The sequence below is a fragment of the Myotis yumanensis genome, unplaced genomic scaffold (genome assembly GCF_028538775.1).
Source record: "Myotis yumanensis isolate MYYU_CA2020_CCGP unplaced genomic scaffold, mMyoYum1.0.hap1 SCAF_1, whole genome shotgun sequence".
Taxonomy (NCBI): domain Eukaryota; kingdom Metazoa; phylum Chordata; class Mammalia; order Chiroptera; family Vespertilionidae; genus Myotis; species Myotis yumanensis.
Genome location: NW_027223752.1, coordinates 41,465,766 through 41,489,043, shown reverse-complemented (window position 1 = coordinate 41,489,043; position 23,278 = coordinate 41,465,766). Strand labels below are relative to the sequence as shown.

At 39.1% G+C, this 23,278-nt stretch overlaps 1 protein-coding gene across 3 annotated transcripts in view; it reads left to right on the top strand.

The window, feature by feature from the left end:
• DAAM1 (dishevelled associated activator of morphogenesis 1) overlaps positions 1-23,278 on the top strand; it is a 160,609-nt gene that overhangs the window by 14,802 nt on the left and 122,529 nt on the right. The window contains exon 1 of one of the 3 annotated variants that reach the window (XM_070419033.1): positions 14,665-14,723. The exons of the other annotated variants lie outside the window; for them this stretch is intronic. The gene's annotated coding sequence lies outside the window, so the exon portion shown is untranslated. Of the gene's footprint in view, positions 1-14,664; positions 14,724-23,278 lie in introns of those variants that run through there. 3 annotated transcript variants of the gene reach the window in all.

The window sequence follows — 23,278 nt, the reverse complement described above, 5'->3', positions numbered from 1 at the left end:
TCTTGCCTGTAAAGCTAACTATGTGTGTTAGAAAAGAAATGTTTCACTTATAAGGGATTATGTAGCTCAAGGTTTCTCAGATTTGGATTCATGATCCTTTGAGAAACACTGCATAAAAAATTAAATTGCTGGATGTTTAGGGACTCATTTGATGCCAGTGGATCATAAACTTGTATGCAGACGTGGTCGGTAGGCTTTGAGGTACTGTGGTTCTATTCAGGAATAAGATGCTTATCCAGGCATATTAGTTTTATTGTTGAGTAATGAATTGCCACAAATGTAGTGGCTTAAAACTCCACCAGGTCAGAAGTCTGGGCATGCTTGGCTAGAGTCTCTGCTCAGGGTCTCACCAGGCTAAAACTCGAGTCAGCCAAGGCTGCAGTTCTCATCTGGGGCGCAGGGGCTGATGTTGGCAGAATTTATTTCCTTGTGGCATTAGGACTGAGGACTGCTACCTGTTGGCCAGGGACTGCTTTTAGCTCCTAGAGGCCACCCACATTCCATGCCATGTGGTCCACACTGGCAGTTCACACATGGATGGTTGCTTTCTTCCAGACTAGCGGGCACACACTTCTTTGACTTTCTTCTCTGCAATCAGCTGGGCAACGGCTTGGATCAGGCCAACCTAGGTAATCTCCCTTTGACAATAGAATAACATAATCAGGGGAGTGATATCTTATCATATTCACAGGTTCTATTGAAAGTTCAGCCTATGATACCAGATAACAGAATTTATGCCAGTAGACTTTGATGATTATTAAGATGAACATCGAAAATCTAAAAATGAAAGACACCTCACAAACGTGCTTCAGGATCCCCTCAGGTCTTCCTTCTTTAAATGGCTCCCGTCAGACTTAACTGCTTTTCATCCCTACTTTTTTGTTTTAAGTAGAGTGAGCATGGAGATTTAAAAAAAAAGTTTTATTCTTGAAAATTTCCAACACACCAGTAAGAATTACTAGCATAGCTAATGTGAGAATCCTCCGTATACTCACAGCTTCACCAGTTATCAGTTCATGACTAATCTTTCATTTCTACCACCAACTACTTTAAAGTATATTCCAGAGATCTTATGATTTTCTCTGTAAACATTTTTGTAATTATGTTCAAAATAATCAGGACTCTCTTTAAAAATATAACTAAAATACCACTATCAGACCTATAATAACTTTTATATTATTTCTTTAAACTTACTGAACATCTCATCAGTTTTCAAATTTACCCTTTACTTTTTGAAAGTGTGTTCAACTCAGGATTTCAATAAGTTTCTTATGTTACAGTTTTTGATATGTCCCCTAAGTCTCTCTAAATCCATGCAGGACTTTCCCTTGAAAATTACTTCTGAAGAGAAAGAACCCTATTTGTCTTGTAGGGTTGTTTTAGAGACTGGACCTCATGGTACAAACCTCTCTCTGTTTCCTGTAAATTAGTTAAGATGAAAATAATTAATACCATGGACCTATCTGATCACTAGAGATAGAAAAGCTTCTTTGGGAAATGTATAGATAAAATTTATTTATTTATTTATTTTTTAATATATTTTATTAATTTTTTACAGAGAGGAAGGGAGAGAGATAGAGAGCCAGAAACATCGATGAGAGAGAAACATCTACCAGCTGCCTCCTGCACATCTCCTGCTGGGGATGTGCCCGCAACCAAGGTACACGCCCCCAACCGGAATCGAACCTGCGACCTTTCAGTCCGCAGGCCGACGCTCTATCCACTGAGCCAAACCGGTTTCGGCGAGATAAAATTTATTAAATGCATTTGTGTATAGATAATTGGAAAAACATTTGGGAGTAGAGCAAGTATGTTGGGTTTTTCACAACTGTTATTGAGAGCAATCTAAGTGTTATGTACTTATAGTGTATGGATTAGTGCCGTTTAAAATCTTATAGAAAATATACAACATATGGATTTATTAAGTAACACTTGGATTTGTTTAGTTCTTTAGCCTAAGTGTTTTTGTTAAATCAGGTTTTAGCTCCCATAAAAGGGGGAAAAATTCTTAAGGAAGAAGGTGTTTCAGTTTTGAGTCTTGGAAATAGCCATATTTTAAAAATTGTGAACATTATGAAATAATCGCTTTTTCGTAATAGGGCTTTGCTAGTAATTTCATAATGTAAGCTCTCCAAAGATATGCCCTTTGTCCTCAAAGAACATTATGTATAGTTTAAATCTTCATTATTGGAATATTATATTTTTAAAAGTATAACACTTAATATTGTTTTAAAAGAAGAATTTTGTATGACTGCCATTGAAAGAAAGTAGAAGAGATTATTTTAAATTTTGTTTGGGAGGAAAAAATAGCATTGGGTTGAAAGAATTAAAATCTTAATTAAGAGCATAATAGCTTAGAGTACAGAGTACAGAACTTTTTCTGTAAAGGGCCAGATAGTAAATATTTTAGGCTTTGTGGGCCATACTGTCCCTGTCAACTAATTCTTCCATTGTGATAGGAAAAGCAGCCATAGACAATATGGAAACATGGGTGTGGCAAGTTGGGAAAAACTGACATCTTGACAACATTGAGTTTTATCCATGAATATGGAATATCTCTCCATTTATTTAGGTCTTGATTTTGTCCATCAGAGTTTTATAGTTTTCCTTATATAGATATTGGCCTAGTTAAAAGGAAAAAAAAAAAAGCCAAAGATTATTTCTGGAGAACCTGCTCCACCACAAATAGCACTACACTGAAAAGATACTTAGTAATCTCTTTTGGGCATATCTAAAACTTAGGGTTTTCCCTAAAAGTAGTCCATTCTCTGACAAATGTTGGCCTGCTCAGCATGGAAAATTTATAAGGCTATTCTGAAACCATTAACTCAGAAACTTATTCTATTTGACTATAAAAATTAGTATAGGTTACTATGTGAAAAAATGGGGAAAGTATAAGGAAATAGAGAAAAATCTTGCAAAGGAGGCAAATAATGTTAATATCATGGGAAAATATCTTTATGAAGTTTAAAAATATTTTTAGTTAATATACATTAATTTTGTTTATTGATTGATTTTTGGGGAGAGAGAGGAAGGGAAAAAGAAAGAAAGGTAGGTAGAGAGAGAAACATTGATTTGTTGTCCCACTTATTTATGCATTCATTGGTTGAGTCTTATATGTGCCCTGACTGGGGATCGAACTTGCAACCTCGGCATATTGGGACAAAGCTCTAACCAACCGAGCAACCTGGCCAGGGCCAAAAAAATATTTTAAATTATATATTATCTGCACTCTTTTGCATCCTTTCCCCAACAAAATGTTGTTATAGCATTTTTCACGTTATTAAAACTTTGTATTATGGTAAAAAACACATACCATAAAATTTACCATCTTAACCATTATTAAGTATACAGTCCAATAGTATTAAACATATTTTGCATTGTTGTAAAACAGATCTCCAGAACCTTTTCACCTTGCAGAACTGAAACTCTGTACCAATTCCTCCTTTGCCTCTCCCCCTATCTCCTGGTAACCACCATTCTACTCTATGAATTTGACTACTTTAGATACCTTATATAAGCGGAACCATACAGTATTTGTTCTTTTGTGACTGGCTTATTTACTTAGCATAAAGTCCTCAATGTTCATCCATTTCGTAGCTTGTGATAGGATTTCCTTCCTTTCTAAAGCTGCATAGTATTCTGTTTTATGTATATACCACATTTTGCTTATCTCTTCACCCACTGATGGACATTTGGTTTCTTCCACCTCTTGACAATTGTGAATAATGCTGCTATGGATGTGGGTGTGCAAATATCTCTTTGAGAACATGCTTCCAGTTTTTTTGGATATGGAAGGTGGAGATATACCTAGAGCCTGGGTCATATGGTAGTTCTATTTTTAATATTTTGAGAATCTGCTGTACAATTTTATATTCCTACCAACGGAAGTACACATCTTCACCAACATTTGTTATTTTCCGGGTTTTTGTTTTTTTGATAGTAGCCATCCTAATGGGTCGTAAGGTTATTAAAACCCTTAATAAATTTCTTAGATGGTGGCATTTATTTCTAATTTATGTGCAGTATAGGGTAATCATTTTCCTAATTTTTTTTCATTAAAAACTTATGAACATTTTGTCATATTTCAGACCATTTTCTTAGGATACATTCTTAGAAATTAAATTAATAGGTCAAAAGGTATATAATTTTAAAGCTTTTTGTAAGTCCTGCCAAATTGTCCTCAAGAAAGGTTTTGCCAGTTGACACTGAATTAGGGTGTTAAAGCATCTTTCATTTCACCCATGACTATGCTGAGTATTACCTTACAATTATCTGTCATTGAGCAACTGACAAGTGCTTTCACATTGTATTTTAATTTGCATTTAAAAATGTTGTTAAATCTTTTTTTCTCTCTATGCTATTTGTACTTTCCTTTCTTTCTCAAGTGGCCTGTTTACCCATTTATCTGTTTAAATCTCAATGTTTTAAACAGATCATAAAAGAAATTAATTAGCACTGCAAATATGAAGCTATCAAAACTTTTCATAATTGCAGTAAACAATCATGGAATCCATTAGAAGGAAACTTATGAGACCTCTGGGCACATTTAAACTTACCAAAATATTTCTCTGTGATTAAGGGTTTCTGGCTGCAGATTTGCAAATTTAATTATCTTAACAAGCTCTTTCCTCATTATCTGGAGGGAAAGCTTAGGCCAGCTCCTGTCATTTTATGGCCAGTTTGCATTTCGCGGAGTTTGCCTCAGTGGTTTTCCTACTATATGTGGCTTTTCTGCTGATAGCGAGATTGCTATAGGGAAGGCATTTCTGAAGGCAGATAGAACAGGGAGATGATATGTAGTTTTTCCGTTGGACTGAACATGTTTGGAAGAATAGGAGGTAGAACAATGAAATAATCCAAATATTATGAGGAGGGAGACAGGAGTTTACATTAGAATGGTTTATGTGATAAAAGAAATGTTATAGCCAGTTCTTTTTCTTTATAAATGTATTGTAAAACAGATACTCAGATGCTTAGCTAAAATATTTAAAGCATTGTCTGCACAGCACCCAATGTTAGAAAAATGCTGTACTCCTCATGGCCCAGTTGCCTTCGTGTCATCAACATAAGTCAATATTGTGAGGGAAATTGGTTTCCACGTACCTTAAGTGCTTCAGGTTTGTTCTCATTTAGACAGAAAATAAAAAAGGTTCATGTTTTGAAACTAATTTTAGATGGTTATGGTAACCTAATAATAGAACATAATACAGTGTTTCCCAGCACATTTTAGAGAAGACCGCTTATTCAGTGTTATGGTTGTGTTGTGTGTGTTTTTTTTTCTGGAACTCATTTGATGTGCAGCGGCTGTCTGTCTTTGTTCAAAGAGTAACAAACAAAATGCACAACACATCCTGTGGGGCTTTCTTTAAGGCGAACGTTGGCAAGTAGTCCCTGTGCATTTATTGGGAGATGTGGTTTGACCCAAGGGTGTATAGGTTGTTAGGATAGTATTCTCTGGAGTAAGGACCAAGTTCCTAAGGAGAAGGTCACCTTTGCACTCTCCTCCCGGAAACATCAATTCATGTCTTCCTAGCCCGGAAGAATAAATATTTCAGGCAATTGGTTAGTTCCCAAGCGCCATTCAATCACAAGTGGTTTGAGTTGACTCATAAAATTGACTGAGGGAGCCCTAGCTGGTTTGGCTCAGTGAACAGAGTGTCAGCCTCGGTCTGAAGGGTCCTGGGGTCCCAGGTACTAATCTGTTCAAGGGCACATGCCTGGTCTGTGAGCTCGATCCCCAGGTGTGGGGCATGCAGGAGACAGCTGATCAATGATTCTCTCTCATCATTGATGTTTTCTCTCTCTCTCCCTTCCTCTCTGAAATCAATAAAAATATATTTTAAAAAATTAATAAATAAATAAATAAAATTGACTGACAGCAGAATTTCCAAGAGTACCAAATGTCCTCTTTTGCCACATCTACTTCAAGGGTGAAGACCGTTCTCAGCAAGCAGACTGTTGACATTCTAGAAAATGTGACAGGACGCACAGTTATTGTGAAGGGCCCTAGAGACACCTGCGGAGGGACTTCAATCACATTAATGTAGAATTCAATCTCCTTGGAAAGAAAAAGAGGCTCTGGTTGACAAATGGTGGGGAAATAGAAAGGGACTGTTTGCACTCTGCAGTCATGTACACAACGTGATCAAAGTGTGTTACATTGGGCTTCCCTCAAGATGAGGTCTGTGTGGGCTCACTTCCCCTTCGGCGTTGTTATTCCGGAGAATAGTTATTTTGTTAAAATCAGAAATTTCCTGGGCGAACAATATATCTGCAGGGTTCAGATGAGGTCAGTCAGGCATTGCTTGTTCAGTATCTCAAGCCCAGAAAGATGAGTTAATTCCTGAAAGAAACGACATTGAACTTGTATCAAATTTAGCTGCTTTGATTCAGTAAGCCAAAACAGTTAAAAACAAGGATATCAGAAAAATTTTGGATGGTATCTGTTTCTAAAAAAGGAACAGTTAGTTCAGCAGGCTAACCAATAAGATCTAAGTTGTTCAGCAAGATGCCAGATGATTCCTCAGACTTATTTGTGATATTTTAAAGATGCAATAAAAGCCAAAATTGATTAGAGGCGGGAAGTACCAAATGCCTTTCTAAGTAAGGAATCAGACAAATATAAAAAACTGCTCTGTTATTTTCTGATTCTCCCATCCTTTGTTAATTCTTATTATAAAAGTTTTAGGTTGACCAAGTCCAATCAATTCACATTTTGTAATGTTCTTTATTTAGTTTTAACTTTTTAAAGGGGCTGCTCCTAAGTAGGTCAAACTTTGACATTTTGTAGGATATCATTAATTTTCTACTGAGATGGGCAACTATCATTTGGTTTGTATTTACTGAGCAACTCAAATGTATAAGTTATCTTGTTTTCTATTGAAGAAACATTTTTAATACCTAAGCTTAAAAGTGACAAAGTATAGGCTTATTTTATAGCAATAATGCTATAATTTATTTAGTACAGTCATCTAGTTGAGAGGCATGAACTTTTTTAAAGTGAGTATTTTTTATAGCATCAAACCAAAAGCCCTTATATTATGAATTATCCCACGGAGAACTAATAGTAATTAAGTCAAAGTTTTAAACTACGTGTTATGACTCAAATTATAGAAAACTCTCCAGTAGGCAGTGCTAATTTTTTTAAAAATATATTTTTACTGATTTCAGAGAGGAAGGGAGAGGGAGAGAGAGATGGAAACATCAATGATGAGAGAGAATCATTGATTGGCTGCCTCCTGCACACCCCCTACTGGGGATTGAGCCAGCAACCCGGGCATGTGCCCTTCACTGGAATCGAACCAGGGACCCTTCAGTCTGCTGGCTGACGCTCTATCCACTGAGCAAAACTGGCTAGGGCGGCAGTCTAATTCTTTAGCCTCTATCTACTTGTGTGACTTTGGCCAACAATCTTCTGGGTTTCAGTTTCCTTACCTGTAAAATGGAAAGGTTAGCTCACCAGTTCTGTGACAGTTTTGATGTATCTTCAGTGGTTTTTAAAGGAATGTAGCATTCACTGTCTGAGTTGATTCTGTTCTGAATCAGAAGTCAGGATGCCTCCTTTTTAGACCTGGCACAATTGAAACCTGGAATGAATTATTGCCTACTGTAAATTTAGTGTGATGACAGAATCAGAGTTAGAGCTCAGATCTCCTGAACATTGCATCTCAGATGATTAACTGACACAGCCCTGGATGTCAGATCGATGTGTCCCTTCCCTCACTTCCTGTTCCCTCCAAAGCCATGGCATACAGTGTTTATCTAATGATTATCTAATATGACATTTCTTTCCTGCCTGGGCATGGCCTCAGAATCCTTCTCAAAGCAACAAAGGCATCTAACTAGTTGTACACTGTTGGAAGTAAAATCTTTAAAATAAAAAGCCCACTGTAACTTATCTTAAGAAGATTTACTTACATTGTTTAACTCAGGTGGAGTATTGTTGCTTTCTCTTTCGTAATGGTTCAAAATGTAATGATTCCTTTTTAATTTAAAAAGAAACTATAGATTCCCACAGGACCATGAATTCAGTTACACTTAAATGGATTTCAGTTTTATTAATCACAGTATCTAAATTCATTTTTTAAAAATGAGCATACATATCTATGTGAGACATTTTACATGCTTATAAATGATACCTTCCCACCCCCTTCCACCCCCCACAATAAGACTCAGGCATTAGAAACCATTACTCTATACCACTTTGTCTTTTTTTTTCTAAGTAGGGTAAAGTTGTTTTGTTTTTATTTAAAAAATGCATTCTTTTTTTAAAAGTTATTTATTGATTTGAGAGAGAGAGAGGCATCAATTTGTTGTTGCACTTAATTATGATTCATTGGTTGATTCTTGTATGTGTCCTGACCAGGGATCGAATCCACAACCTTGACATATTGGGGTAACACTCTAACCAACTGACCAACCCAGCCAGGGCAGGATGAGGTTTTTGTTTTAAGAGATCTCAGTGGTTTTCATACTATGTGCTGTAGAGTCCCAATTCTAGCAAATGCCTCGTGGGAGATTCCCTCCCCCAGTGTCCCCCTCTCACCCCCCTTCCAGCTTTAACCACCCTGACTGCTTCAAACTCGTATATATTGGGGTTCTTTAAGAGATTTCATTTGGATAAACGATTTCACAGCTTAAAAAATATTGAAAACCACTGCTAATCCCACTTTCCCATTTTACACAGTGTTTCGGGGTTACCCTATTAGGATAACCAGGATGAAGAGCTCCATTGTCTGACTTATAGGCCACTCTTCATTTCCCTACCTGAGCTGCTATTCATGGAACCCCTGGAGGATGTAAGCTGACACCACTGCCAGCTGAGAGTGCAGCACATGCTTATATGGAAAGAAAAATTGTTTGCGTTGTAATACCAGGGGACTCAAATCTGTTCCACCCTTGATTAAAAGGTTATGTGGTGTACATATTTGTAAATGGTTGTCTTGTTTGGGTGTGGGCTTCTCTCACTATTTGGCGTGGGTGGAGGGATGGTGAAACCTTTCTTTTTTAAACTTGATTTTCTTATAAAACAGTAAAGAGCTATACCATGGGCAGAAGACAGTTTCCTTTTTCTTTTCTCCCCAGCTGTGTCCTTCCCTATTGTGTTTGTGGCATGCTTTACCTTGACCTTATTTTAACCACTGTCCAAGCAGTCTTTGGTCTCTTTCCTGGATTTCACCATTTATCAAAGCACAACTTCAGGGCTCACCTCTCCACAGTGCTCACCTATTGCCATTATTACATCAACATGCCATCAAGATATCATGCCTGCCTGGTCTAGGCTACCTTTTTTTTTTTTTTTGCCTAGGGTTTAACAGCCGTGGGCAAACTACGGCCCGAGGGCCGGATCCGGCCCGTTTGAAATGAATAAAACTAAAAAAAAAAAAAGACCGTACCCTTTTATGTAATGATGTTTACTTTGAATTTATATTAGTTCACACAAACACTCCATCCATGCTTTTGTTCCGGCCCTCCGGTCCAGTTTAAGAACCCATTGTGGCCCTCGAGTCAAAAAATTTGCCCACCCCTGGTTTAGCATGAAGCCAAAAGTCCCTCCAAAGTTCAGTGTGATTCCTAGGACTTGCTTACCTCGCTTAGACGTTGGGGCCAGGTGATCCAGAATAACGCAACAGTATCTGCTGACAGTCTGTAGAGGCTGCTGTGTCCATCTCATCTCCACACCTGGGTGTGGGGTGTTAAGTGTTTCCCACTTAGATTCTTCTTGGTTAGTAGGATCTCCTTAGATAGTGCTGACTGCCCCCGCAGACCCCAGCCAGGCTGCCTGCTTCCTCACCCTCCTCAGGAAGGTCATCTTGTGTAGAAACACTTTTCTGTTAACTGTGGCAAAGCCAAACGCTTTAGTTCATCAATACAGTGGGGCCTTGACTTATGAGTGTCCCGACTAACGAGTTTTTTGAGATACTAGCCGTCTCGGCCGATTTTTTTGCTTTGAGTTGTGAGCTAAAATTCCAGTTCGGGCCAGCTTCAGATACCCCACCGCTAGTTGGCGCAGAGAACATCACAGTGAACGCCACAACATCAGCCCAGCATTCAATTCATTGTAATAGTGAAAATTGATTTGACATACGAGTAATTTGAGTTATGAGCTCCAGTTCGGAACGAATTAAACTCGTAAGTCAAGGCCCCACTGTATTTTCAACTTCCTTGTTTCTCATCATCAGAAATGACTTTCTCTGGCCCACCTCACTGTTTACTAAGGCAGAAGAGCAAAAGTTAAGAATATAAAAGGAAGAGTCCTGACCGGGTAGCTCAGTTGGTTAGAGCATTGTAGGTTCGCTCTCCAGTCAGGGCACATCCAAGAATTAACTATTGAATACATAAATAAGAGAACAACAAATCTCTTTCTCTCTCGTCCCCTTCCTCTCTATCTCTAAAATCAGTTTTTAAAAAATAATGTAAAAGGAAGAAAGAAAACAAAACACAGGAAAGCCTTACATCAGACATATCTGATCATTAGACAGTTGAGCAGTAATTTTTGCTTCTAAGTCATAAAGCTGAGATGTAAAGGAGATTTCGGGAACTTAGTGAAAGACTTCACTTGAGCATGGATTTCTTCTTGTCATTTCCCATGTGGAAATTAAAAAGCTATTTGCTATTTTTACTGGGAGATATTTTCCTCTCATTTGTCAGCCTTCGAAGTCTCTTCTTTCAGAATGAGCTAGGATGGTTAATTGCAAATTCTTTATCCATCTAAGGAAAGATTGTACGCGAGCTTTAGTTGTCACAGCATGTCACCAACACCACTCTAGAGAAAGACTCACCAAGTTCTCTTCCAGGGAAAAAGCTTGGTGAGCAACATAATGAGTTAGAAGGACCCTTAAAGTATGTATGAACTTTATGTGCTTTGGTGGACATATGTCACTAATGGTAACTTAGTTTTTTCCCAAGGCAAATTAGGAACTGGGAGATGTTAAAATGTCCACTGCCTGTATCTGTGTCACTGGAATTATTGATTAGCTTGTGATAATCACAACCAAAGTGACTGCTATTTCAAGTAAAAGGAGGGTAACCTCAAGGATTATGACCCAAAGGTTGTTTAAAAAAGGCATCCCTAGAAATCTGAGTCTTGTTAACTGTAATGTGTCAATATCAATTTCCTTTGATAATGTACATAAGACATCACTAATGGGGGATGCAGGAGACTTTTCTGTACTTTTTTTTCAATTATGAGTCTATGGTTATAGAAAGATAAAAAGTAAAAAACAAACAAACAAAAAATAAACAAAATCCTGAGAAGAATAATTACCATTCCAGGTGAAACATTTCAGGTCTGAATTCCCACCCTCCTTCCTTCTTTCTTTCCTACCTCCTCAGCTGTGCTATTGAGTTATATTTCACATACATAAGTCACCTATTTTAGAGTAGCTAGTTTTTTCTGTGTTCATTGATTTATTCACAAAGTTGTAGAGCCATCACCACAATCTAATCCTAGAATATTTCAACTCTCCAAAAAGGAACTATAGGCATTAGATGTCATCTGTGTACCCCATCTTCCCCCACCCCATTTGCATCCTAGGCAACCATTAATATGCTTTTTTGTTATTGTTTTTAATCCTTACCCAAGGATATTTTTTCCATTGATTTTTAGAGAGAAACATTGATGTGAGAGCAAGACATCAATTGGTTGCCTCTAGCACAGTGATGGCGAACCTTTTGAGCTCGGCGTGTCAGCATTTTGAAAAACCCTAACTTAACTCTGGTGCCGTGTCACATATAGAAATTTTTTTATATTTGCAACCATAGTAAAACAAAGACTTATATTTTTGATATTTATTTTATATATTTAAATGCCATTTAACAAAGAAAAATCAACCAAAAAAATGAGTTCGTGTGTCACCTCTGTCACGTGTGTCATAAGTTCGCCATCACTGCTCTAGCATGTACCCCGACCAGTCAGGGTCGAGCCTGCAACTGAGGTACGTGCCTTTGACTGGAATTGAACTCATGACCCTTCAGTCCATGGGCCGATGCTCTATCCACTGAATCCAACTGGCTAGGGCAATAATATGCTTTTAAAAAATTATATGTTTTTATTAATTTCAGAGAGAGAGGAAGGGATCGGGAGAGAGAAACATCGATGTGAAAGAGAAACATTGATTGGTTACCTCCCAATTGCACCCGGACTGGGGACCAAACCTGAAATCTGGGCATGTGCCCTGACCAGGAATCACTTGGTGATCTTTTGGTAAACAGTACGACACTCAACTAATTGAGCCGCATCAGCCAAGCATCATTAATATGCTTTTTGTCTGTATGGGTTGGCCTATTCTGGACATTTAATGTAAATGGAGTCATACAATATATGGCCTTTTGTGACTTGCTTCTTTCATTTAGTATAATGTTTTCAAAAGCATCCATGTCAGAGCATGTATTGGTACTTAAGCTTTTTTTTTTGCCAAATAATATTCCACTGTATGGATATACCACATTTTGCGTATTTATTGACGTTTAGGTTGTTTTCCTTCTTTGGCTAATATGAATAATGCTACTGTCAACATGTGTGTATAATTTTGTGTGAACATATGTTTTCAATCCTCTTGGGGTAAATACCTTAAGTGTAGAATTTCTGGGGCATATGGAGACTATGTTTAACACTTTGAGGAACTGCCAAATGATTTCCAAAGTGGCTGCACTGTTTTATACTCCCACCAGCAATGACTGAATGTTTCAATTTCTCCACACCTCAGGTGTTTCCTAAACACTGTTTTTATTATGTTTACAAAATGTTTCCTCTTGTCTTGGTAGGTGTGGGAGCATGGAGTTGAATGATAATTTGGAGGAAATGAAAGAAATGAAAATCAAATAAATTATTTTCAGATTGGCTCAGCATAACTCTGGAAACATTTCAGCCTTGAGCCTACAAACCTTCCTGTTTGACTGGATATGACATTACCAGGAATTTTACTTTCCTGCTTTTATTCTCCCCAAAGAGAAAAAAGAAATATGTATTTTCCTCAGCTAGACATGGAGGGTTCAAACAAACATAAAGGACCCCTGAGTTATTAATAATTCCACGGGAACATGGACTTGGTTTATGCCCAGATTCGTTTCTCTAAAATCATTCTCTTGGTGCTTCCTCTGCGCTGTTCTCCACCAGAGCGTAACTTAAGAGCTGAATCAAGGTTTGTTCAGTTGGTGTTTGGAAAAGAAACGGTGACTGGATGCTGGTCAGCTGGCTCAGGGCCGTTGGCAGGCCTGCCACACACCATGCTTTCTGCAGGCCAGAGCCTCTCAGGCTCTTAAAGGCCTGCAACAGGCGGTTATGTTTGAATTTACCATCTGAGCTAAGAATAACAAGACCTTTTATAATCGCCGTGGCAATCAAGTCTGGAGATTCCGGAAGTGGCGCAGTGCATCAGCTAAGATAAGAAAGACCCCATCTTCTGTGCCCTGGGCAGCCCACCAGGGGAGTAGGCAGGGCAGGGGACACCAAAAAATGTCGTTTCTTAGTTCTGGTATATAAATATGGCAACTCCTACTGTGTCCTGGCACTATTGGTTACTTTTGGTCATATATTGACAATAAGCAAGTGGTTTTGCCTCCTGAAACCACCGTAACAGAGAAGGCCCGCCTCTTATGATTGCCCCTCTCACATCCCACCTGTTTTTATTCTTGCAGAGCAGAACTTGATGAATAATATTTATTTGCAAGGGTAGATTCCCTCCAGATTTTCATTCACTTACCCAGGGTGAGCCCTTGACACTCTCCTTGTGGGTAGGGTTCATTACTTTCAGGTAGGGTCTAGAGAAGGTGAGTGTTGATCCCTAGGGCCTCTCCAGTGCTATTTTAGCTGATCTCCTTGAGCAGTGACTAGACTAGACAGACCTCCTCTGACTTCCCTGAATGTTTTACTCAAATCAGGAGAGGACCCCATGTTTCTAGTTTCTCTCCATTTCAAATTGCTCCTCTCAGGCACATTCATTCAGTGTGTCTTGTGTTATCTCCGTCAAATCCAAATCTTGCTTCCATTAAAATGAGGTTGGAGGTGGGGGTGTATGTGTATGTGTATGTGTATAGGGGTGTGTGGTTTGAACACCTGCCTACTTATTACACCATGCAAATTGCCTACCCATTTTATTAAGCTTATATTTTAGATTAGACAAAAACAAGATTTTAAGTACATCAATTTCAAGGATCAATTTCATATCACCATGAAGAATTTAAGATTAGGATAACAGTTGACGTGTTTTCTGTTGGCTAACCCATTGTGTAATTTCTGCAGTAGTTAATGTATTTGGCTTAATGATAATAGTTGGAACTATAAAGAACTGAATTTTAAATATATACAATGCATATATACTTCTTTTTGCTTGTTTGTGGCCCAGCTATGCTTTGACCAGATTGAGAGTTCATAAACCTTCCCAAACTCTCCAAAATGGAAGTTTCTAGCAGTTTAGAACTGATCTTCAATACATATTTGTTCACCTGGCATTGTGTTTGACCTGGTCTTGGGAGAAAGAGGACTGTCTGAAAAAGCCTGGTTCTCATGGGTGTGGGGAGTGGAAAACTGGCTCTTCCTAATTTTATATGCACCTTTTTTATTACTGACCACAGTAAACTCAGAGAGGCAGCCTGTCTGATCTGCCACTTCTCAAGACCAGCTCCCTGTGAGTGTCTGTGACTGATTTCTAAGGCAGTAAGCATTTATTAAGCACCAGTCACCATTAAAACTTCATACAGCTACCTTCAACTTGAGTACCGTAAGTGGATTTATCTACATTACAACTTATCCACAGACAATCATCCTTTTATCTCTCTGTGACATTTTCACCTTTGATGGGCTTCTGATTATATCAGTGTGGATTTATAACTGCAGTTCTGAGTGAAATTTTAGATTCAATTTTCTAAATAAAACATGTCCTACGCTGTCCAATATGGTAGTGAATAAGCTGTACATGGCTATTTAAATTTTAATTAGTTAAAATTAAATTCAATTCCTCGCTCATACTGGTCACATTTAAGACCCTCATTGGCCTCATGGGGCCATTGGACAGTGCAGATAGAACATATCCATCATAACAGCAAGTTGGCTGATTGTAGACTTTTCTCTACCCCAGAAGATCCCAGGAAGCCATTAATCACAGTAAAGGAAAAGTTTGCTTAGGTGAATTCAGGTGCTGGAAAATTTCTGCTGTCTGTCCTGGGCCTAAAATGAGAAAAATAAGTAGATGTGCCACTCGTGCTCTTGTTTTATTCTGGGCAGTGTTTCCTGGCTGTGTTGTTTGTTTTTTTATTTGTTTTCAAAGGTCTGTGAATGTCCAGTAATCAGACTTGCTCATATTCAAATGAAAGTTTAATATTCTGAAACAGTATATAAATTATTATCTACTATCTCCTTCCATTAGAGCCAATACTTCTAATTCTAGGTCCAGGAGTGAGATGAGGGTAAGTTAAAATTTTACCAAGATTTGATTACCTGAGGATCTTGAGCATGGTTGTACCTTCCCCACCTCCTTTGTTCCCTAGCTCTCACTCTCTCTGAAGCACTTTAGAGCCTTTCCCACTCTCCTTTCCCCCGGTGCCCATATCCTTGCTTGCTTTCTCCTGAGTTCCAAGGCCCTTCTTTTGCCCTGTAATTTGTTTCTTGAGCCTACACAGCCCAGCTGGCTCATTTCTTTTACCTGTTTGACTTTCTCAATAAATTTTGCTTACTTAAATAAAGATTTGATTATCACTATTGACCTGCTTTCTAATGGCACATCTATCTATGAGTTTCATCTTACTCAGGTTTTGTCTTTTGGAGAGTTCAGTTTCATTTTGGTTTAAATGTGTGCTATTGGCTTTTAGTTCTTTGGAGATAGTTTTAAGATTGATTATTTGTTAACTAGTGGCCTGGTGCACGAAATTCGTGCATGGGGGTGGGGGTGTCCCTCAGCCTGGCCTGCACCCTCTCCAATCTGGGACCCCTCGGGGGATGTACGACTGCCGGTTTAGGCCTGATTCCTCTCGTAATCCGGGATGGCTGGCTCCTAACCACTCACCTGCCTGCCTGCCTTATTGCCCCCAACCACTCTACCTGCCTGCCTGCTCACCCCCAACTACCCCACCACCAGCCTGCTTTCCCCCAACTGCCCCCCCTGCCAGCCTGCTCACCCCCAACTGCCCCTCCCGCTATCCTGATCACCCCTAACTGCCCCCCCCCACAGGCCTGATCCCCCTCAACTGCCCTCCCCTCCTGGCCTGATTGACCCTAACCACCTCTACCTTGGCCCCGCCAACATGGCTTTGTCCAGAAGGACGTCCGGAAGGTCTCCCGGTCTAATTAGCATATTACCCTTTTATTAGTATAGATTATCTTTTTCCACCTTGAAATTTGAATTTACAAGTTATAATTTATAAATAAAAGAATTGAGCACAAATCTCTTTCCTCAGTCCTCCACATATGACTGTTAAGTTATTAATGCTTTTGTATGACTGATATCTAAGGGTTGAGGCTGCTGCATACAAACCATACAACATAGACAAACAATGTGTTAGCTCTCTGGGAAGGTTCTGGCAATTAACTGAAAGATCTTTCCTAAGCAATGTGAGCATTCCTTCTTTAATTTCCATTAAGTTGAATAATTCTCAATGGCTTGATGGTGTCTACATCAAAATTATATCTAAATTCTTCAAACATAGGCCAAGCATGTGATGCTAAAGATAAATTTAACTCCCTCCACCCCAACTACCCCATCACCAGCCTATCTTCAGAAACCTCGTTGATGAGGTTGTTTGAGTTGTTTCTTTAAAATCTGATTTTATTTAATTTATTCATTTTTATTTATTTATTTTTTATTACTTCTCACCTGAGGATATTTTTCCCATTACTTTTCAGAGAGGGTGGAAGGAAGGGAGGGGGAGAGAGGGAGAGAGAGAAACATTGATGTGAGAGAGATACATCGACCAGTTGTCTCCTGCACACACCTCAACTAGGGGCGTAGAGTAAACCCAAAACCCAGGTATGTGCCATTGACCTGGAATCGAACCCTAGACCCCTCAGTGCTCGGGCCAATACTCTAACCACTGAGCACACCAGCCAGGGCCTTTAAAATTTAAAAAAAAAAAAAAAAACCTTCCTGAGGGCTGGAAAAACTTACTCCATAGCAATTAGCCAGTTCTTGCCATAACTTCCAGGGGAAATCATTGGTATGCTGTGGTGAGTATCCTGGGACTTGTTCTCTGCTCTCTTCTGGGACAAGCAGGAGTACCTCTTATTGTTACAGCACTTCAAGAAGGGCTTTTACATTCTCTCTTTCAGGAAGCATCATTCAAATTCTTCATTCTGTTGTTATGTTTCATACCTGCTTACAATTGGTGGCACTATTTTTTTTTTTTTTTTTTAGTCCATGGTAAATTTGTATATAGACTATTATACAATACTCTTCTCCAAGAGTAAAACCTTGGGTTAGAATCTAGAAAATTGGAATTTCTGCTCTCCAGACCTGGATCTTAGATCTAGTCCAGACTTAGTGCTAATGTCATTATAAGCTCATGAATTATAGAAACATATAATGTTTGGTTTGAACATGAACTTGGTCATCATGTGTTCTGATTCATTCAGCCCCTATTTTGGCTTCTTGCTCTCAGGATTCTGTTTTTCTTGAATGCCTTTGGTGCCCACTTCTTTACCTCAGAGGCTATGTGTGGTAGTACATCTGGCTATACATTTTCATTCTTAACAGTGGTCCAACATCTTGCTCCAAATGCATACATTTGCCTTGTCTGAGTGCTAGCCATAGATTGTGTTTGAACCCAAGAGTGGTTTGTGTTATTCGTTTTGAAAATAAACATTTTCCAGAATGGCATCCATTGGCCATCAGTGAACCACAATGAAAAGCATTGTCTTGGCTTCAGTTCTTGATTTTAAGCATTTAACCCATGTTTCAAGGCTTCTCCTTCTGGGATTTTGTTTTACCAGAAGCTTCTGGCAGGAGATAGATTAGTCTGAGGAAGAGATCCATAGAAGTCAGACAATTGATATACCTGTTCTCTACATGTCATGGAACTTAACTAAATTTTAAACTCATAAAGGGCAAGGGCAAAATATTTTTTTAAAGTTTTTAATTATTTCAGAGAGGAAGGGAAAGGGAAAGAAAGAAAGAAAACATCAATGATGAGAGAGAATCAATGATCGTCTGCCTCCTGTACACCCTCCTACTGGGGATTGAGCATGCAACTCGGGCACGTGCCTTGACCAGGAATCGAACTTTGACCTCCTATTTCATAGGTCGATGCTCAACCACTGAACCACACTGGCTGGGCTCCCTTTTATTAACAAGAGGAATAGAAGTTGAGAGAAATTGAAGATCGAAGCGAGAAAGATCTTCATTTAATTGAGAGGCGTTTGTCCTGAAAATATAATAATAAGGGCCCTTTCCATAGAGTCTAGGACTGGGCTATGGTACTCAATAGCATCCTGTGTCACTTTCAAGGCAACATGTGTCTATATAGGCTGGCACTGCCCAACTCCAGTCACAGGAAGTACAGTGTGAATGGTGCCCCCAGAGTTAGCAAGGTTATGGTTTCTACCTTTCCATATCTTTGGCTATGTTTCTGTCAGATTTTTTTCCCACTTCCGGACTTTAATAAACATGTACAGAATAGGTCTATAGAATTTCCAGTGAAACAACTAACCACTGTTTTCAGTTAAAATATTTCTTTCTCCATAGTTAATATATAGTATACCTTCAAAGTAATTCTCTTATGTTCTAATCTTAGCATCTGATTCTTTATACAGACTCCCTTGCACATATCGATGTACTTTTAGAAAGCGAACCACTGTACTGAAATAGGTTTACATGTGAACAGGAAAGGTGTGGTGTACCTTTCATTTCCTTCCTTCTGTTCCTCACTCCTGAAAATGTGCTTTCAGTGAAGAGGGGGAAGTCTCTGGCTCTCCATTACAGACCACCTATGTAGGCTACCTTCTTGTTCGCTTCCACTGTTTAGCTGAGACAGCTGGCAGTGAGATTGGGTGACTCGTGTTTGTGGGAAGGTCCTGAAGGATCTCTTGGGGATGGCCAGGTATCAGAAGTGTGATTTGCAAGTTTAATCTGTTCCAACAGAACATTTCTGTAGTGTTCATCCTATGCTGCATAAAGAACAGTGGGAGAGTTCACATGTGGGCATGATGGACTGGATCAGCGGTTCTCAACCTGTGGGTTGAGACCCCTTTGGGGGTCGAATGACCCTTTCACAGGGGTCACCTAAGACCATCCTGCATATCAGATATTTACATTATGATTCATAACAGTAGCAACATTACCGTTATGAAGTAGCAACGAAAATAATTTTATGGTTGGGGGTCACAACATGAGGAACTGTATTTAAAGGGCCAGAAGGTTGAGAACCACTGGTCTGGAGGTATCTGTAACCTCATACCTGGGCCAGTTTTCCCAGCATCCCAGACCAGGTCTGGTGCTCACCGTTCACACTGTAAGCTCTTCCACTGAACTTGACTCTTCTTAAGAGCAGGATGGGAGGGATCTTGTTTACTGTCATAACATTACTGCTGGGCTCCCATATGCACACCCAGGACTATTAAATGGGTGGTACTCACTGCCAAAGGCAGGCTGTCAGTGACTTCTTATGCCCAGTCATCTCCACCAAGCTGTATCTCTGTCTCACACTCAAACAGCTGAGGCAGCACTGTTGTTTCTGTGTGACCAAAGGACATTCCCATATGACTCCTCTCTGCTGTTAAACAGTGAAATGTAATCCTTTGATACTCCTTTTTTTTTTTTTTTAATTTTGCACTACCATTGTAGTTATATAATTTTACATAGCATGGGAAAATGAAGTAAGGCTGTATTTTTCTATCTGCCATTGGGGAAAAGGTTTGCCTCAGATGGGGGCAGCACAGAGCATAGACAGGGGTGGGCAAACTTTTTGACTCGAGGGCCACAATGGGTTCTTAAACTGGACCGGAGGGCCGGAACAAAAGCATGGATGGAGTGTTTGTGTGAACTAATATAAATTCAAAGTAAATATCATTACATAAAAGGGTACGGTCTTTTTTTTTTTTTTTTTTTTAGTTTTATTCATTTCAAACGGGTAGTTTGCCCACGGCTGGCATAGAACCTGGCTACTAGTAGATGCCCCTTAAATATTTTTTGAAAAAGTGCTGGAATTGTAGCATATTTCGACTCACACGTTGTTTTTTCCTACTACTCTCTTTCTTTCTTTGTTCATCTTAAGTTGGGGGAGACCTAGATAGTGATACTGAAATCCTTTAAATTTGGGCATGATAAGAAAGTGTAATCACAATGTCAACATTCTGTCATTTTCTGTTCATCTTTCTTTATGGAAAAAATAATAATTATAGTGGTTCTCACTGACACAATTCCAAGGATCAAATCGTTTCTCATGCCATAAGTTAGATATTAAGATATTTTACCTAGAGGTACTATCAGCTTCTCATAGAATTTCGAAATTACATTCTTGCCCAGTATTGTCCTTCATCTCCACACCCCACATATTTACTTGCAAGAGAAAACTAAAGGAAGGGGAAGTTGAATTTTTACTTTTGGTTGAAAATGATTTGGAGCATCACTTGATTTGATAATATCTGGAAATTCACTTAACTCAAACTGTTTTGTCTTCCCACACATTTCGAGTGAATGCTAAAAGGAAAATAACCTCTGTAGAAGCAGAAGGGTTATTTTTAGATTGCACTCCTATATTTGGGCTGCATTACTCAGATTTTATTCCCGCTGGGCCCAGGTCATATTTATGTGTACTGTGCTTGATGGATTTTCCTTATTTGTCTCTTTACCCAGAACCACCTGGAGGCCAGCACACTCAGTACACATGTCAGTTTGTAATCTAAATAAATCGTGTGTCTTCTTTGTGGTCCGTTTTCCTCTGCCCTTCTCCCAAAGATCAAAAGGTTACTTTGTTTTAGATTTACCTCTGGTTTCAAGTAATTTATTTTTCCTAGTTACCAGTGGCAGTCCTGTTGGTAGAATGAATACTCTCTCCATTTCTACCCCCCGCCCCCCGAGTTCTAAAACACCTTTATTTTCCATTTTAATAATATATTACATTTAGAAAATGTTAGAGAAGTAGTCTAATAAATTCTTTTTTTATGAGAATTTGATTATGAATATTCATAGCTCTGATTAGCCAGCAAGTATTGAAACTAAGAAGCATTTAGTGGGCTGACTTGGAAGATTCCTCAGTGGACGCCTTTTTGCCCAACCTGACATGTCAGCAGTGGAGGTTATTGATTTAACATGTTTACAGAAGACACTCCTGGTTTTGACTGAGCAGAGGATGCTTCTTGTCCTTTGTTCTCCATTACGTGTGAAGATCTTCCTGACACCAGTGAATCATTTAGCTTTTGGGTTTTGTAAGTTGTATTTTTTATTTCTGTGAGTAAAAAAAACATGCAAATATGGTGAAAAGAAAGACCTACGTTTACTTGTAATCTGTCCTGACCCTTTGTGTATTCATTCTGTTCTCAATTTTGAAGTAAATACAGTAGAAAGATTTCTCCATTTGTTTACTTTTATCTGGTGGTCAACAGTGTAGTCCTACAGTTTAAAAACTTGGTGAGAGTAAATAAGGTTGTTTAAAACCTACTTAATTAAACTTCCTGGTTGAAATTCGAAGGAAGGATGCTTAACCCTGCCACGTGAGCCAGCTTCTGTTCTTAGCAAGCCCTCAGAGACCCTTCAGCGAAGCCATGCTCCGGGTGGTGGTTTCCATCTTATGGGTGGCCGTGGCTATTTTCCTGCCTATAAATAGTTCACTATGTTGGAATGTATGTCAAATGGCTTTCTTCCTCACCGCCCATTTTAATAGCAGAATGTTTGAGATAATGGAACAGTGTGAGAGGGATAAATTTAGCTCTGTCAACTCACTAGTGTAAACCTTAGTTGATTTTAAGTTTAAGGCCCATCATTAACTCTCTTCCCCCTGCAAAAGGAGTTTCTACTGCGATGTAGATGAGGCAAACCACATGACAAATCCACTATTTCTCTGTGGAACTGTAGAAAAATAGGTGGGTCTCTTATCACTTCCTTACAAACAGATCCTCCATGGGGGGACTAGACTCCTGTAGCCTTTGTTACCTGGAAGTCTGACTGGGGTAGTACAGAGACTAGGGTAACTGGAAGCAAACACTGCAGCGGAGTGAACAGGGTGGTGGTATGGATATTGGGGCTGAGGCCTCTTTTACAAATGGGAGTCCCCTTACCCTGGGAGGCAGTAGTGTTCCAGAGGGTAACATGGAGCCTCTTCCTGGGGTTGGGTTTCTTTCTTTTCAAGCAAATTAAACACTTAAAAAATAGAACAGGTGTTAATTAAGTTGACTAGAGACTTCCAAGTCATGTGAATTTAAGCATTATTCTATGGCACGTTGAACTCCTTTCATCATTCTATCGTAAGAATAAAGTTTTCTCTGTTGAACAACTGCTTACTTGCTGTCAACATGTCTTTTGCTGCTGACAGTGATGTAGAGGTTAAAACCAATCAAATTCAAATGTTTCTAGCAGCTAGGTAATGTACCTGAGCATGGGAAGGAAAGCATTCATTCATTTTGCACATCAAACACACAAGAATATTAATTTCCACCTATCTCCCATTTTTTTTGGACATGTGACACACCATCTTTTATTTTCTCAGTTTTAAAAAAATCTTTATTGTTGAAAGTATTACAGATGTCCCTCTTTCCCCCCATTGAAATCCACCTTTTTAATTGTTTTAACCCTAACCAGAGGATATTTTTTTAATTGATTTTTAGAGAGGGTGAAAAGGAGGGAGAAGGGAGAGAGAGAGACAGACACACATCAATTGGTTTTCTCTTACATGCGTTCTGACCTGGGCCAGGTTTGAGCCTGCAACTGAGGTATGTTCCTATGACTGGGAATGGAACCCAGGACCCTTCTCCTTGGGCTGATGCTCTAACCACTGCTCAGGTTATTTTCTCATTTTTGATAGAAATTCAAGTCCAAGAATTATTTTACCTTCCTTCTAATCTACACTAATAAAAGAGAAACATGGTAATTAGCGTACGACCACTACCCTTCCCATTGGCTAATCAGCATATCCTTATGCAAATTAACTGTCAGCCAAGATGGCGGCCGGCAGCCAGGCAGCTGGAAGCGAACATGAGGCTTGCTTGCTTCAGTGACTGCAGACTCCAACGTTCCCCGCCTGACTTGCCGGCCTCTGAGTTGCAACTCTAAGCAACTATGTACTATGTTGCAAATAAGAAGCTAAACAAAACCCCAGAAACCAGCTTTCAGCCTGCCGGGATCTCAGAGCTGAA